At 43.0% G+C, this 14867-nt stretch overlaps 1 protein-coding gene across 2 annotated transcripts in view; it reads left to right on the top strand.

Moving 5' to 3' along the window:
- The window catches only part of SCUBE1 (signal peptide, CUB domain and EGF like domain containing 1), a 180358-nt gene that overhangs the window by 113770 nt on the left and 51721 nt on the right, over nucleotides 1–14867 (top strand). The window lies entirely within an intron of this gene.

The raw sequence follows: 14867 nt of genomic DNA, 5'->3' as shown, positions 1-14867 counted from the left end.
ATGAAGGGGAAATGATTTGAAGGTATAGATCCCAACTTGGGAAATTACATATTTGTGTGAGTTATGTAAAGTCTTCAAAATAAAGACATTCAGAAAGTATTAATGGCCAGTTTGAAACAATAAAAAGTTGAGGCCAAAGCAAAGATTCTTAGAGAGCTGTATGACAAGTAACAATATGTGTGTGTGTGTGTTTGAGTGTACACAGACAGATATTCATAAACTTATATATTTGCTACTGTGATGGACAGTGGCTCACCAGGGTGTTTGATGGAAGTCTTTCCCAAACTTGCTAACTAGAGATTCTTCTAGCTGGAGATATCAGTGAACAGGCTTGGCACCTTCTGCTTGCAGAGAATGTGCTCTTCCACTGGCCTCTGTAGGCCCTCCGTTCGCCGCATCTTGAAAAATGTGGAGTGGTCATCACAATAAAATTGATAAGTGAATGGCACACATCTTGAAAGGTTGCTTATAGCCCAGTCTGAAGACCAACTGTATATGTGTCGCCATATAAGAGCTTAGGGTGGAATTCACTAACATCACAAAGGGGTCACATATAATGAATGAAGGACTTATATGATCATACATAAATTGATGTACAGGTGATTGGCTCCTGTGCTTCATTGAATTTGTGGTTGTTGTTTTTTCCATTTTTCTATTTACACATCATACTTTACCATCCTAAATAATTTCTGTGCAGACTTCCTAACCTTTCAGGGCATTCTTGATAAACCTAGCATAGCTGTTTATCAGTTTATTAGTCCACCCTACTTTTCCCATTCTAATCCCTCATTGTATTTAACTGTTGTTCATAACATTATCCCTACTTGTAGATTGATTTTAGTGTGTGTGTGTGTGTGTGTGTGTGTGTGTGTGTATATATATATATATATATATATATATATATATATATATATAATATTCCCCAAAACTGTCCCATTTATCCTTTTTTTTATCCGTATTCCTTACTTTGGGAATGTCATATTTTCAAGTTTTGTACAGCCATTGTTCTTTGGTGGGGGTTTCTCTTTATTTCCAACTTGCAGTATACAGTACACTATTCTGGCCGCTAAAGAAATAAGTTGCATAAAGAAATAAGCTGTGTGTCTTCCTAGGGATCTCATCACCAATTATTGCTAATAGAAAGGCTTCGGGGTTTTTTGGAAATGTGATTTTAAGAATTCTTTTGAGCTCATCATAGACCATCTCCCAGTATTTTGGAGGCATGTTTACACTGCCACCACGTATGTATGAAAGATCCCTCAACCTCTGAACATTTCCAACACAATTTGGAACCTCTTTTGTACATTTTAACAAGTTTACTGGGAATTAAGTACCACCTGTAAAACATTTTTTGTATTTTTCCTTTATCAAATAGCAAGCCGAAAAGTTCATAGTTTCTCCCCAAAGTTTCTCACAAACCAAAATGTTGATGTTGAGGCCATTTTGTCTTTGGTCTCCCATTCTAGTAAAATTTTATAAAGTTTGGGTTTTTTTTTTTTTGTTTCCCAATATCGCTTCCCCATATTCTGATCCTCCTTCCAAAAATCCTTTTTCTTTATCTTTTTCTGAAAACCTGCTTTAACTGAAAATATTGAAACCAGTCTGAGACCCAGTTTTGTACGTCTTCTCTTTTTTTAAGTCCTCTAGTACCCTCTCTAAGCTCCAGGAGATCCTTGTATGTACCTCAGTTCTTATTCGGGTTTACATTCTTCGCTGCCACTGCCTCAATGGGGGATATCCACCAGGCCCCCTTCCTTTCTAGGAGGTCTTTATATATTGCCCAAACGCTGTATAGGTTCTTTCTTATCACGTGGTTGTGGAATCCCTTGCGCACTTTAGTTTTATCATAATATAGGTAAGCGTGCCATCCATACACCAAACCAAATCCTTCTAAGTCCAGAGTATTTACATTTTTCAGTTCCACCCAATCAATCTTTCATCCAACACAAGCAAGCCACCTCATAGTATATTTTCAGGTCTTTCGGGTATTATAATTTGTTGAAAGCCACCCAGAGTGGCTGGGGCAACCCCCTGCAAAACCCTGCTTCTAAAGGTTGGAAGACTTTGGATCAGAATGGCATGTTCAGTAGGGCTTAGACTGAGGCAAGGGATTTAAACCCTAATCAGTTTCCCAGACTGTATGATATACAGTAGCTAGTATAGCATCCTTTAGCTGTGGTGTTTTTCTACAGTCTTCTATTCAAATCGTGGGCTTTCTGTCTTGTACGAAGCTTAGCTTTGATTTCATTACTGATCTTCGGATGGAAGATCTTTCCTATAATTGATCTGATTCTTTAAGGAACAACTGTAGTAGGAAAGGACATCAAAGATGTATTATTGGTTGTCTTTTAGGACTGGCATATTGCATAGGGACTTGATTCTGTACTATGCTAAATAGAAGACAATGCTGTAATGATTGGTATGCTATTTATAATCAAAATTTTGGCTTAGTTGAAGAGACAAGGGCTGATTCATGCCACTGTATACATCATGATGTCTTAACTTGTCTGTGATTTACCGCCGCTGAATGGGTGAACTTCCTTTGTTGGAAAACATGGTGTTTGAGATCAAGTTTGGGGTGTATGAAAGCAACATAAAACAACTAGAAGTTGTTTTATTCCCTAAGCAAGACAAGGAATTAAAGTAATTGTAAGTGCACGCTGAAACAGGGAAGCTCAACTTCATATATCCATTGTTGGGGTCTGGGCAGGCCGTGGTTGACCTGGATGAAGATCTTGGGCTTGTGGTGGATAGCTCCATGTTGATCCAGTGTGTGGCAACTACAAAAAGGGGTTGCTGGATTCCATGCTATATTAGGAAAGGGATCGACGGTAAAACTGTCAATATCACAATGCCTCTGTACAAATCCGTGGTGCGACCGTACTGCTGTGCCTCATAAGAGATACTGCAGCCCTGGTAAAGCTGCAGAAAAGGACGACCCAAAGGATCAAGGGAAGGAATCAACTCCCTTGTGAAGAAAGGAAGCCGGGGAGGAGGGGACATAACAGGTATATAAGGTTATGTATGGTGTGGAGAAAGCGGTTTGCCCCATCTCTCATAACATTAGACCTTGAGTCGTTCATTGAAGTCAAGACAGACAAAAGCAAAGACTCATTCACACACTGCTTGGAATTCACTGCCAGAAGATGTGGCAATCAGGATTAGAAAAAAAAATCATGGAGAATATGTCTGTCCGCAGTTATAAGTCTTGCTTCCCGGAGGCACCAGTTTGGCCACTGCAGGAGAGGGGGGGGGGCGAGGTGCACCTTCTGATATTCTCAAGCCCTCATCCATCATTCTTTAAGGAACACCTGCAGTAGGAAAGGACATCAAAGGAAAGTTCCACCCAAGCTGTGGAACAGAATCAATTCCATTGGGTAACATCCATGCGTTTTCATAGGAGGTTAAACAATATAGTTGATCCTGTTTATTGGAAAGGGTTGTCACTGCTAGCTCTCAGGATTTTTGAAATGAATTGTACCTTGGATTTTCTTAGAAATAGATATTTATTGTGGTACATTTATTCATATATATCTTTTATTATTTAGGACAGAATTCAGTTATGACCACCGAGGGGCTCTAGTTTATTGCAGAAGCCGCCCTGTTGAATGTAAGAAGCAACCAAAATGTGTCAGAGCAAGGGAGGAGCAGATTTATGTCTAATCCTATTCCTGATCACAAAAAAGGGTTGAGTAATGCCCCTCCCCCACACTGGCACAACAGAGTGTAGGATATATTGTTGATCAGCACACAAGTTATATAAATCCCACACACCTACAGGGAGACCAGAATTCCGATAATAGGTGCCTCAGGTTGTGCACAGCCAGAGTACACACAGGAGAACTCTGGGGGTGGGAAGCACAAAGAGGGAGCCCTTTGCACAAACGGGCTTTCTTCGGAATGCTTGGAGGAATTTGAACATGTTACTAACTCTTCTCTGCCTAGAACCCTAACAGGTACCTGCCCTTCAGATGCCAGACGCGAACACCTAACCACAGCCCCTGTCCAAAGAAAGAAAGGTAAGCAAGGAAAGGGAGCAACCGTGCTGTGGTGTACAATTGCAGCAACCCTCTCCCATGTTCTCTGCCCTTTCTTTTGCCCAAACTGAGCTGCTGTGAGACTCTGCTCCCCAAAGAGCTGGGAGCAGGGTCTGTTGGGCAGGGCGAGCCCTCAGCGCCAATCGCTCATGAGCAATTTTGCCTTGCAGAACCACAGCCCTGACACACGGAGCAGAGCAAGCTGCAACAGCCTACAGTGTTCAACTGCAATCACCAAAGGAGAATCATGGCCTTGGTCCCTGCATTTCTCAGGGACTCAGATGGCACCACCCCACTCCCTCCTCACGAGAGCTAGAGCCACGAGGGACTCAGCACCTGCTCCTCTGTTCCATGTTGAGCCGCTGTCCCAGGCATGGGAGCCCTGCTGGTGGTTAGTGACTCCGTATGTGTGCCTTTCCCTTTCAGGATCTCCTGCATTCTGGATGCTGTTCAATATAGACTTTGTGTCTGCCACTTGTCTTGTTTCTTTGTCGCTTGGGGTTGGTAGGGAGGGGTCTATTTCTCTCTTCCTGTCTCTCTGACTTCAAAATGGGACTCGGAGGAGGGAAGCTTGATGCTGTCAAGGCCAGTGGCCCCTCCACACTCTCCTCATGGTCTGTGAGGGGCTGGACCTCTTAGAGGAGCGGGTGCTGCTCCCATGGTGTCTGCATGTGGGGGTCCTTCCTCACCATTTCTGGCAGGGAGTCATGCCCTGGAATTGAAACAAGGACCCCCTGTTCCACCAGGCTATGACTTTTCTTGCGGCGCACATGCTCAGGATGTTGACGGCTTAGTTTGTGGGGAGACAAATGCCCCGTAGTGTGTCTGCTATGGCTGAGTTCGTAGGACACACCTGTGTTTTCTGCAGTATGGCTTTGAGTCCAAGGAGCCCCTTCTCTTTTGCCTCTGACGAGATGGTTGCTGGCCAGGCATGTGGAAAGTAAGTGTGTCCTGCACAAAGTGCACACCTGTCCCGAGGGAGCTGTCTGGGTGCTGTGGCATCTCTCATTCCTTCCCTTTGTGTGTTGTGATCGCAAGCAGTGTGTGGTGTACAAGGAATTAACCACATGTATGCTGGGGTGCCTACAACGGTTGCGTGTTGTTGTCTTGCTGCCTGTGTCACGCAATGGATGGTGCTATGGAATTGTGTTATCTGGTAGTTTGCATGTTGTATTTGGGGTGGAGTGGAAGGACATAATGGGATGTCTGCCTCACTGTCAGCATGAGTGAATTGGCCGGGTCCAGCTGACGTGGGGCACTGTTGCCATTTCTCCACTTCATCTCCACAACCTCTCCACTTTACCTCCAGAACATGACCACACTGTGATTGGTGGTGGGTCCTGGCAGGGTTGTCCTGGGCATGGGAATGAGGTGGGGTTGTTGCTGACAAGTCCTCTGGGTCCTTGAGCTCACTGGAAGCAGACACCAATCCAACTCATGCAGAGAGCATGAAGAACTGTCAATAGCTACCAAAGAAGTTGTCCCTGCAACAAGCTGAGAGTCAACAAAAGCCTTGTGTAGTCTGGCGAGGCCTGTTGTGTGGTGGCATGCTCTGACCCTTTACTGATTTTGTAGCCTGTGACACTTGTTTGAGGCTGGGGGTGGGACAGAGGTACTGCGGGGGCATCATCCTTTGAGTCAGTGGATGGCAGAAGAGATGTGACCTCTGGCCAATAAGGTTATGAGGAAGTAGGCTGAACCTCATCTTATCTGAGTCCTCAGGTATGCACAGCAAGTTCCCAATTTCACGGGTCACAGTGGTTGCACCATTCTGTGCTTTGCACAGCTCTGTTTCCCCCTGCCTTGTTCTGGGCTGGATGCATGTAAGGCATGGCGGGTGTTGCATTAGCATGGCGACATTGGATTACTCTCCATAGTGTATTGGAGCACATGATTGCCCTATTTACTTATTAGCTTGTTTAATTAAAGTAGCTTTGTACCCACCTTGGGTGGTTATATTTCTCCCTTGCGTTTCAGCCAGAGTAGCTTCAAATCAAAGATACAGTGTTAGACGCTAGGGACACATGGGTGTATGTATGACTTTTTCTTATCAGAATGATGAAGGGGCTGCATTATAAAACTGTATTTTTTAGGTCATCCGAGAAAAGAATTATCGCCAAGTAAAAGGTCTAGCTCAGCTTCTCTTTGTGTGTATATGCAGAGATGGTGGTATTTATGTGATATGACATCAGTTTCTTTTGGATTCATCGACTTCAGAGTACACAACTCCTGGGTTGTGTGTGGAGGGGAGTTTGTATAAAGTGTGCAGGGTAGAGTCTGTTCCAGACTGTGGATAATAATTTTCCACAAATGGCCTTGGACAATGAGCGTCTCCATCTGTCTTCCTCATCTAGACCATGGTACTAAAACTGTGTCGCTATCATGCCCACTATTTTCCATCTCAGGACAAATGCATCCAATCCTACAATATCATCGATATGGTACACTCAATCAATTCACGATCAATTATTCTCCCAGTTAGTGATGTTCCTGAGTAAGTGTTAAGTCCTAATGTAGCCAAAATGGCTCCACACCTATAAAAGAGCAAGGTATCAACAGAATTGGGGGGGGGGGATCCCACGGTTTGCAGAAGGACAAAATACATTTAGGGGGAAACATAAGAAGGTAACTTTCCCCTGCCCTCCGCTGAAAGACCAGACAATGAAGATTGGACATGCTCAGTAGTAGCAGAATTCTTACCTCCTGGGGAGGGAAAAAGGAATGTAACTTTCTGGAGGATGGCCTGGCTGATTGGCACTCCACACCACAACATTTTGTTGCAGATTGAGATGTTTAAGTAATGTTCAACACAATGGGATGTACTTCTGAATAAATATGCATAGGGAGAGGTTGAATTTTATGTTTTGTCTTGTGGTTGTTGTTGTTCAGTCGTTCAGTCGTGTCCGACTCTACGTGACCCCATGGACCAGAGCACGCCAGGCACGCCTGTCCTTCACTGCCTCTCGCAGTTTGGCCAAACTCATGTTAGTAGCTTCAAGAACACTGTCCAACCATCTCATCCTCTGTCGTCCCCTTCTCCTTGTGCCCTCCATCTTTCCCAACATCAGGGTCTTTTCTAGGGAATCTTCTCTTCTCATGAGGTGGCCAAAGTACTGGAGCCTCAACTTCAGGATCTGTCCTTCTAGTGAGCACTCAGGGCTGATTTCTTTAAGAATGGATAGGTTTGATCTTCTTGCAGTCCATGATGAGGTGATCAGGCACTCCCATTTCTTTAAGCACTTGCCATAGTTTGCTGTGGTCGACACAGTCAAATGCTTTTGCGTAGTCAATGAAGCAGAAGTAAATGTTTTTCTGGAACTCTTTAGCTTTCTCCATAATCCAGCGCAATTTGTTTGCAATTTGGTCTCTGGTTCCTCTGCCCCTTCGAAATCCAGCTTGCACTTCTGGGAGTTCTCGGTCCACTTACTGCTTAAGCCTGCCTTGTAGAATTTTAAGCATAACCTTGCTAGCGTGTGAAATGAGTGCAATTGTTGGAGCATTCTTTGGCACTGCCCTTCTTTGGGATTGGGATATAGACTGATCTTCTCCAATCCTCTGGCCACTGCTGAGTTTTCTAAACTTCCTGGCATATTGAGTGTAGCACCTTGTGGTGGCAGGGTGAAATAAGGCAAACTTGGGAATTCGAGGCCTACTGCTGTTCTTTAGTAATCATTGGGCTTTCAAGGGGAAATAAAGGAGGAGGCTAAACTGCATTTTGAAGTAATGCCTAACTATATATTTATTTTGGTCAATGAGCAGAAGAGAAATTGAAGCAATGCACATCAACATCTAAATGGGAGACCCTGTAGGACCAAAAGGTCCAGAACCTAAAATTAACTGGCAGAACATTTCTGATGGGGATTCTCTTGAGTACTTTGGACAAAACAACAAATATTGGAGAAATATTGGAAGGGCAGATTGTGAACAACCACCTTTTCAGACACCTTAGAGGACACCAGAACAAGAACACCCAACTTTGGCTCCAAGGATCGTGCAGCCCGAAAAGCTAAGCAAGGGAGAACCCCATGACTCTAAAGTACAGTGGTACCCCGCTAGACGAATGCTTCGCTAGACGAAAAACTCGCTAGACGAAAGCATTCGTCTAGCGGGAGGCTGCCCCGCTAGACGAAAAAGTCTATGGGGCTGCCTCGCAAGACGAAAAAATTTCGTCTTTTTTTTTCGTTTTTGCGGAGCGCGGCTCCCATTGCCGCTCCGCAAGACGAAAACCCCGCTAGACGAAAATTTTCGCGGGACGAATTATTTTCGTCTAGCGGGGCACCACTGTATGACTGTTACAAAATTTCTCCCATATACATAAGACCCTGGCAGCATGTGGCTGAACAACCCTTCCTTTCTCAACAGCTACAGATGTGTTTCAAACACAAGGAACAGAGGTTAAGCATACACCGCAAAAGAGACACTGTGTGCAAGTAAGCTTTCACTACAAACCAGTGAAAGCAAGTGAAACCCCTGCTGTCTTTCGTCACAAGCACAAGACACTCCACTGCTGCTGACTAATCCCTTTTACCATAGGAATTTTCTGAAAATCTCAGTGTTAAACTTACCTGCACTGGGTTGTCCTTTGTTTTTGTTTTTCTAATTCCGGTCTTGCGCTTGGATCTCAACATTAAATGAATTGTTTTACTGGTTCTGCTAAAAACATGAACAATTCTTACACATTGGGGTCCCCAACGTAACCAGCACATAACGTACAACAATGAACATAACTGCAAATTCCTGAAAACAGAGAGGGGAAGGAAAGAAGCTCCGTCAGTCAATGCAGTCATCTCAGTTCCTTGTTAACCTGTAGCAGCCCCCCCCCCACACCTCTTTTGACACTTGTACTTCCAGCTTAGTGGGCATTGATCCACAAATTCTTGGCTTCTGTGCAATTTCCTTGCCAGGTGCTGGCTTCATTCTTAATCTGCCCTGACTGAAATATATAGAGTCTAATCAGTTGAGCATTTAATCACATTAGACACAACATGTATAACTGACAGAGCAAGAGATTTATTTGATATAAGCTGATTTAAGAGTGGAAATTCATAAGGAGCTCTGAACACAGTGAGATTGCAGTGTCAGCAGCAGGCACAGGAAATTCAGAGCTGGGTTTCCTCGGGCGTTAATTTGGGCAAAGGAGGGAGGGGGAATTGGTATCAATTATCCTTATTGTTCTAAATAAGATTATTACGTCGTTTGAATAACTGATGTTTATGAACTTGGTTCTCTTTATTCCTGGCTGCTTAGAATGTCCTGCAGTCATATTCTGAAACTACATTTTTTCTCTCCCTTTTATGGGCTAAATCTAGACTCATTTTCATAGGACCAGCCTTGGATTGCCAGGTGGAGGGGATGCTTCTCTACCTGGCATATGTCCTGGGCGGAAAGAGAAATTAGAACTTTGCATCTTGAAGTTGCCAAAGAATATTTGAGTTATGAAGCTTCCCTTCATCGGAGCAATATGTAGTTGAGTTTTACAGGAATAAGTGCTTGTGTAATATTTCCCTTTTAGCCCATCATACGCACGTTTTGTCTGATAGAAAAGAAATCAGTTGATCTCACCTATACTTGTTTAGATGTCTCAGCTACCCTTTGTGCAACAATGGACCTCAAAAGCTACCGCATTTTGTTCTACCAGACTAAAAGCCCTTCTTAACTTTCTCATATGCTGTTTAACCGTGGGGGTGTTGCCCTCGGGTTGCCTGACTGGATGCTCTTTTAGCAAACATTTCTTGTTCTTTCTGTCTCATTGTCATGGTAACCTAGCTGTGCAATGCACTGCCTACTTCCTTGAAACAAATCACACGCAGTGGAAATACTGTACCATTTGTGTTTTCAAATACCTGAGAATCCATTTACCGTTTGTGTGTGCCTGAATGACAGACAGAATAGCTGTTATTTCCCAAGGAATCCCACGGAAACATAGCTACGTATATACAGTGGTACCCCGCTAGACGAATGCTTCGCTAGACGAAAAACTCGCTAGACGAAAGCATTCGTCTAGCGGGAGGCTGCCCCGCTAGACGAAAAAGTCTATGGGGCTGCCTCGCAAGACGAAAAAATTTCGTCTTTTTTTTTTTTTCGTTTTGCGGAGCGCGGCTCCCATTGCCGCTCCGCAAGACGAAAACCCCGCTAGACGAAAATTTTCGCGGGACGAATTATTTTCGTCTAGCGGGGCACCACTGTAAATCTAAGGGCTGTATCCAGCTAAACCATACTCCAAGGCAGGGGTCCCCAAATTAAGGCCCGGGGGCCAGATGCGGCCCAATCGCCTTCTAAATCCGACCCGCGGACAGTCCGGGAATCAACGTGTTTTTACATGAGTAGAATGTGTCCTTTTGTTTAAAATGCATCTCTGGGTTATTTGTGGGGCCTGCCTGGTGTTTTTACACGAGTAGAATATGTGCTTCTATTTAAAATGCATCTCTGGGTTATTTGTGGGGCATAAGAATTCATTCATATATTTTTTTTCCAAAATATAGTCTGCCCCCCCACAAGGTCTGAGGGACAGTGGACCGGCCCCCTGCTGAAAAAGTTTGCTGACCCCTGCTCCAAGGAGTCCCACTGAAATCAAGGGACTTACTAAGTCATGAAGCCCATTGATTTCAGTGGGTCTACTCTGAGTGGCTCAGTTGGGTACAACCCATCCTCTCCCCAATGCTGGCCATGTATCTGGGAGCATGACTGCGGCGGACCAGTGCCTGCTGGTTCCTGAGCACTTGTGTTTGGCAGGCTGCCCCAGTGCTGGCATTCTGCCCAGTGTGGGGTGCAGCCGTGAGGTGAGCAAGTGAATGTGGCTGTGCTCTCCTGCCTCATTTAATCGTGCCTCCTGAATAGCCAAATGGGGCTTATGTCCTTGCTTCTTCATCTTGCACTTAGTCACTTGTGTTCTTTTGTTAGTTTGATGGTTTTATATTTTTTAATCTGCTTTGAGTGACTCCTTTTGGAGTGGATAAATAAGTTAATAAAGTCTAGTGGCAATTGAAGCCGTGGAGGGGTCTCTGCCAACCAACTGGGCTACAGAGACTCAAAACTAATAATAAACAAAACTAAGCAGTAACAGAGAATGAAAGCTTGTTTAAAATATATGCCTCAGGTTGCTGGTAGAATACAACTACACACTTCGGTTGTGCTATCACAAAGGAAGTGCGCTTGTGCATTGCCACCAGTTGTGCCCCTGAAAGCTGTGGTGCGTGGAAGAGGAGAGCAGCAGCTGATCTTAAGGGAAGAGGAGATTCGTGGCCAAGGAGAGGGTCCCTCAAGTAAATCGGCCTCAAGCTGCTTAGTGCTTTGAAGTACCTTGAATTGCGCTCAGATGCAGACCAACAGCCGGTGCAGCTGATGCAGTAAAGGACTTGCATGAGCCAACACTTTGCCCCAGTTAAGATTTCAGCAGCAGCAGCATTCTGCAGTCATTGAAGTTTCCAACTGGTTTTATCAAGGAGCTCCACATTGAATGTGTTACAGTCGCTCAGTCAATATAATGTATGTAGGACCACGGCCAGGTACCAGGATCGGATGCAGCTAATCTGGGGTGGGTCCCTGGTAAGAAAGGCACATGTCTGATAGTTAACTCTTTATTGGCAAGAGAAACTTCTGCCTCGGACTGCCCTGACTCTCCCTCCTTCCCTGGTTTCTGGCTTGCAAGCGGTGTCATGCCCCATAAATCACTGGCCTCCTCTCCTGGGTCATTTCCCTGTTCACCTCCCTTCACCACAAACTTTTCGGAGCCCTTCCAGTCCCTGATATCAGTGCACCAGCCGGAAATGGGCAAAAGCCACTTGTTAAAATGAACAGCAGTTTTGGGGGTACCTGAACTGTCTGCAAGATTTGAACCATGTTGTTTGTGATATGGGAAAGAGACATTTTACAATTTTATAGTGTGCATTTTACAATTATATTTTTGGATACAATAGGGAAGAAACCTAATAATACTGTATTTGGAAAACTAGATATGACAGCTCAGTATTTTTGCTCCTTTTTCTAGCAGTTACATCATGCGATTATCATGCCATAAATACAGTGGTATTCTCTTTCGTTTCATAGCACCAAACTAGCAAATTAATTTTTAAAAAGCACAATTTCTCATAAATTTTAAAAGGCAAACTTTTCACACCTGTGGAACATCAACATTTTTTATCTAATCTCTGTATGAGATGCACTTTGCATTCACTCCTTTTGTCTTGCATAAATCTAATAACCTCTAACAATGATGTAAGATAAAATAAATGTTTGTTTTACAAGGTGACTGATCTTTTGGCAGCCTTGAAGGCCTTTTAAAAAATTGATTAGCTGGTGGATAATGTTAAGAGTGGATATGCCCTAGAGGGAAATAGTTGACACCCAAATCCATGTGTGACAGATTACCATTTGTATTTCAAAGTAGACTTATATGTGAGAAGGGAGAAAGTGACATGACAGAAATTTGTTCAAACCTGCCTCAGCCTTTCTGTGCTCAGATAGCATTTGTACACAGATGAGTGCTTTACAGGAATCATTGTATGTAAGATACAGACTGGGAAACTTTATTCAGCCTATTTGCAAAGTTTGTTAATTAAGGAAACAGTTTGCTTGATTACATGAAAAATAAATTCCATAAGCTGTCATTGATTTCTTATTAGGAAAAGATTTCAAGAAAAAATATATTAAGGAGGAAACTCAAGTGAAAGATGCTACTGCACATAGGCAAGCAAAGAGAATCAATGTACTTTAAACTATTGGTCCTTGCTGATCAATCCCATTTGATACAAAAGCAAGTGTACATTCCCAACAAATTATTGTGCAAAATTATTTTGGTAGCCTTTGCACATGTATATTGTTGTTGTTACTATTAATTTCATTTATGAATCACTTGCTATGAAGCATCTTGGAGCAATTTCACAATATAGTGAAAAGATATGATTCTAGATTCAGGTAGGTAGTCGTGTTGGTCTGACGCAGTCAAAATAAATTGAAAAATTGTCCAGTAGCACCTTTGAGACCGATTAAGTTTGTTCTGGGTGTCACGAAAGCTTATACCCAGAACAAACTTAGTTGGTCTCTAAGGTGTTAGTGGACATTTTTTTTAATGAAAAGATATATAAAACAATTGCTTACAGTGAAAACAATTACTTAGACACACAAGAATTCAAATCCAATACAGATACCGATTTTGATTTTTTTAAAAAAATATCCGCTTAAAAGGGTTGTTGAAAGTGGAAAATCTTCATGGTGCTGAAAAGACAATAGAAATGGTGCTTGCCTGATATATAGTGCGGAAAGTATCCTTGCCCCCAAGCAGTGTAGTGCTTTCTACACCAGCATCTTGGACTTGGCACAGGGGCCAAACTGGCAGCTTTAGTTTTATTGCTGTGTCTCTGAATGAAGGAAGTTCTAAGTTTTACAGTGATTTTATCCACTCTGTGCTTTTTGTAATCTTTGTGTGCGCTACTTAGAAACTTTTGACAATTAAGCGGTATAAAATTAATAAGACTTTCTACCTGCATCACTTAAGACTCCAGCTAAAGCCACTGATTCCAGGGAGCGTGAGCTGGAACACCCACTTCACTGGTTAAGCAAGCCGTGGCCAAGGCACATTAAGCACAATTTATGATGGAATTCGAAGGCAAAACGAACTACAAATCCTCAATATCTACATCAGTGGTGTAATAGGGCCACTTTCTCGCCTCCCTACACCCCCATGTTACAGGTAATTTGACACAGATTATTGTTGTCATTTTGTATTTTTGAGATCCCTTAGGGTGGTAACTTTAAAAAAAAAAGCCATGGGGTTGTTTAGCATTCTTTGTGCCTCCCTCATTAGTTGGCATGCTCTGCTGTTTGGTATTATGGTGTGTAGTGCCAGCATATCGACAACATCAGTTGGAGGATACGGGAAAATTTAGCATTTGCACAAGGGACGCTTTCACAAGAGCATCATAAGAAAATATTGAAGAATAAGTTACCTAAAAGAGAGATTTCTACCTTAAGAATGGCTATATGAATAGATTCTGTGTTAGGGGGTTTAATCTTTCTTTTTTTCTTTTTCTTTTTTCTTTCTTCTCAATGCTTTTCCTTGAGTTGAGGAAGTTTACTATGTCAAATTTTGGAAATTCCTGACTAAAACGGCTTGGGGAATCTGGGTTCAGAGCCTAACCAGTGCATTCTGCTTTAAAACAAAAAATGTGATGCATTTCACGCTTCTAATCTGAACAAAAATCTGAATTTAAAAAACACGCAGATTATTCCACATTCTTTTAAAGGCACAGGCACCTTTTAAATTTTAACAGGTTTTTAATGTGCACAGTCACTCATACTAATGATTTATTTAGATTTTGAGGGGTACAGGGGGAAACAGAAGGTTGGTACAGTAGCAAACCAAGCTGTAAGAAGACAGAAAATAAATGCATTCATGCTGATTTGTGACTAGGTAAATAAGAACTGCTGGATCTTAGCAGGGGGGTGGGGGCAGAGTGAAGAGATTTTCTTAGAGGAAATGTTTCTGTTCACAGTCGCTGCTAGCCAGCCATGACATCCTCCAAGATACAGGGAATCCCCCATTTACGTACAGCTGCACACGACGTGTGCATCACACTGAACCCAGAGGTGACACAAAAATGTCACAAAAGGGAGTGGGTGTTTGCGGGCTTTTTCAATGGTGTTGCAAAAATATGCGATATCACTTAAATGTGTGGTGCCTTGGAATGTAACTTCCACATAAATTGGGGGGGGGGGTGCCTGTACTATAATATTTTAGGAGCTCAGCCTGGGCATTCCACTTTCCCCACCCCAATTCTCTGTTGTGTTGTTTTTCTAGTTTTCTCTCACTATTTCATAACTGCGAGCAATTCT

The sequence above is a fragment of the Lacerta agilis genome, chromosome 5, assembly GCF_009819535.1.
Source record: "Lacerta agilis isolate rLacAgi1 chromosome 5, rLacAgi1.pri, whole genome shotgun sequence".
Lineage (NCBI taxonomy): Eukaryota > Metazoa > Chordata > Lepidosauria > Squamata > Lacertidae > Lacerta > Lacerta agilis.
Note: the sequence above shows the minus strand (reverse complement) of the source record. Positions and strands in the feature narration are given on the sequence as shown.